Source organism: Olea europaea, unplaced genomic scaffold (assembly GCF_002742605.1).
Source record: "Olea europaea var. sylvestris unplaced genomic scaffold, O_europaea_v1 scaffold1486, whole genome shotgun sequence".
In the NCBI taxonomy this organism is placed as follows: domain Eukaryota; kingdom Viridiplantae; phylum Streptophyta; class Magnoliopsida; order Lamiales; family Oleaceae; genus Olea; species Olea europaea.
The window spans coordinates 176586-180317 of NW_019232425.1; positions in this window are offsets into that span (position 1 = coordinate 176586).

The window sequence follows — 3732 nt, forward strand, 5'->3', positions numbered from 1 at the left end:
GCCTTTTAAAAACTTTTGATACCTATCTTACTCCAAATAAGTTTTTAAGGGTGGGAATTGCTGTAAAAGGCCGGTTGACCAGCTTTAAAACTTTTTTTTGGCCTTTAACCCAATTTTTTACATTTAAAAGAAAAGGAAAAAAATTTCATTTTTTATTTGCCGTTAATACCCTTCTGCCCTAAATGATTCAAACAATCCAAATCGAAATCAATTTCAAACACATGAAGAAGAAGAAATCAGTTGGCCTTTACCTTCCTTGTTGGGAACGTAGAAGAAGAAATCGGTTGGCCATTTACCTTGCTTGCTGGGTTCTTCTTCTTTTCTGTCATTGTTGTATTCAGCTACCTTGTTGTATTGTTTTATTCACCAATATCCTTGTACTCAGGGCATCGAAATCGAATTCATAGTTGGCGCTGCCGATGAGGATTTAGCCAAATTGAGACAAAAATCCGCTTGCATTGCGATCGAAAATGAAGTTCTCACTTACAACATCTCCTTTCCCTCCTCCAACCTTCTCTCGGCCATGAAAACCATCCACATTGCTTTGGTCAATCTCAACCTTGATAAACAGGTTATGGTTACCACAGCCCTATGTTTCTTTTTCTTAATTCCGATTTTCCTGTGGTTTGAAGTTTAGATTTTAATGATAATCTATAACAGCTAAAAGTTTACCCATTTGGATGTATTCTTGTAATCAAATTTGAATTCTTTCTTCATATTAATGTGATTTTTATTTGTACCTTGAAAGAAAGTTGTGTGATTGAAAGAAATAGAAAAAATAACTACCCAAAATACAATTTTAATATAAAAACAAAGTGGGTTTGTTCACTAAAGAAAGCAGAATTATGTGCTTTATTTTTTTTACAGTTTCTTTACTTTGTTCATTAAACAAAGTGGGTTTTGTTCATTAAAGAAAGTAGAATTCTGTGATTGGAAATTGATTAAAGGTTACTTGTGCCTCATCTATAATCTCCTTTTCCTTGGGTTTGTTTAAGAATTCATATTATGCTTGAATATGCTTAGAAATAGTAAATTTAAGTTGTATTTAAATCTTGACAAGATATACCGATGTTGTCTCCCTTCCATCCTCCCTCATCTAGTGACTTTACATCCAGCCTCTTCCATGGCTCTCGACAATAGCCTCTTCTAGATTAGTTTCTATTTATTTTTTTCTTTCTTGTCTTTGCTTTTGATTTATTTATTGTTAACAATATATTTTCAACGTATAAATGAAGGACTTTTCCCCTAATGGTTCTTGTGCTTCCAGCACATGATGGGCCTTTCAAAATATTCTTTTCTTCATAAGTGGTACAAACTACAAAGAACAAGTTTAGCAAGTTAAGGGGGGGGTCTTTTATGAAGAAAGCAACGTACATATCCTAGGTAGATGAGTATTTTAATCTTTTTCTTTCTTTCTTTTCTTTTCATTTTGCTTCTCTTGACAGATAAGAGAACACTTTCATAAAAATGGTACAAAAAGTCAGAACTCAAAAAATATACAAGCTTCCATCACAACAAAGAAAGTAGAAGTTACTTCACATTTATAATTCATAACTATGGTTCCTTTTGTACATATAGATAGAAGTTACTTCATTACTTGAAAGACGATGGTTATGTGATTAACATTGGTGCCTATGTATTTACTTTCTGATAGTATTTGAAGTCATCATTACTAATATTGTCATGCCACTTACAGGATGGAGTAAATATACAACATCGGTGATTGATGTGATGCAAAGGTCACGACACGTTCTAATGTGTCAAGTGTGGAGAAAGTATATGATGCATTAGATGATGTTCTTGAATCCGTGCTTCGATAAATTATACAACATTAGGAATATGTTAATATCTGCCCAACTAATTCACAATTTATTATTACGACGGCTTCCCTCTGTGAATGAGGATGAACTATGGTTTTGTTTAGGATTGGAAAAAAGTTGCCCATTTTTCTTTTGTATGAGTTTATGCTAGTTACATGATTAACCCTGCTAATGAGGAGGAGTATCAGATCCAAATAAATGAAAATGGTATATTGAAAACTAAATACTTCTCAACATCAAGTAAGGTTAGCCTAAAGAATTAAATGAGGTTTTCAAAAAAAAGGATAGAAGACATGGATGATAAATATAAATTGGGTTTAGTTCTTATATATGAGACAGTGTTAAGGTCCCAAAAAAAAAAAAATACATCTATAGATCTTCACGCCTTAGATATAGTTGATGATTTGGAACTATTTAATGGATATCCATGGAGAACAAAAAGTTTTAAATTTACAATACATGCATTCCTATGAGTGTCGAAGGATCCGAAGCCCAAATATTCTTTGTGAGGGTTTTTACTTGCGATACAGGTAAATGGTCAAAACTTATAATTTAAACATTATTTTTATTTGATTTTAAATATTTGTAAATAACTTAGACATCTTCTTTCAGGTGTGGGCGTTCGAGTCTATTCCACAAATAGCAAATATATATCATGGTAGGTTAACTGTCAACGAGCTATCGAGAATGTGCCGTTGGAAATCAACATTTACTTCTAATTCTCATGATATTGCTGAAGTCATGGATGACCCACAAGTGAATTTATCTTCTATATTGTAATTACTTTTGCACGTTACCTCAAATATTATATTCAAGTATACCATATTTAGATTCTAAGTATGCTACTTACAGTAATGTATAATGTAATATGAAGTAAGTATCGAACTTCTAACAATATAGATCGTATTTGAATAAGCAAAATTGTAATGTATAACATTTTATATCTTATTTGGTTAGATTTCAAACTATTTCGTACAAAAATGTATAGAAAAACGAGCATATAAGCGAAAAATGAGATGGGAATTTGAAAATCGATTAAAGTTTTGTTACATGACTGCATCATTTTCATGTAAACGACAGGAGTCGTTTAAGGCGACTATGGCGGTCGTTTTCTTACAAAACAACTCTAGTCATTTTAAACGACTTGAATTGTTTTTGTTTTTAAGGAAAAATGATTGCAGTCGTTTAAAACGATCAAAGTTATTTTCCAACTATCATTTATTATATGAAATAAACGATTATGAAAAAACTATCCAATATTCATAAAATACAAATTTGGGATGAATTATGACAAAAACTCAAAACATAAAATATAAATTGTAATAACTTGTCATGACATTCTATCAACTAAACAAACAATATACTAATCCTCCAATCTTCCATCGGCTAAATGTATCTGACTTGTACATGTTAGCCGGTTGTGCCCAGTTGCGTCACACCTACTACATTTGTGTCTTTTGGGAAACTCTCAAGCAGATGAAATCCTTGTTGTTTTAGTGCGTCCACCTCATCATTGTACTAATGGCGAAAAACATTGAGGAAGCCAAAATTTTCTTTCCCAATCAACTTCATTTGGCACAGGAAAAATAGTATCGTTATAAACTACTCTCTAATACTCAACAATATAATACAGATAGTAGAGCAAGTAAATTGAATAGCCACTCTTCTTCACCGCAGCTATTGCATGCTCGCAAGGTAAATGTTCTAATTGAAATCGTCTAGAAGTACAAGTTTTTTCATCCGGGTTAATAACAAAATTCATGGTGTCGTTCCTCACTTCATACGTAAACTGATCGATCGGTTTGGAAATAAACTTCTTGGCTTTATCAACATTCTTATACAGTTTTCCTTCAATAATTGGCGTTAGAGTACTAGTATAGCTCTGTGCATTCGCACGCTTTTTCTAATACTC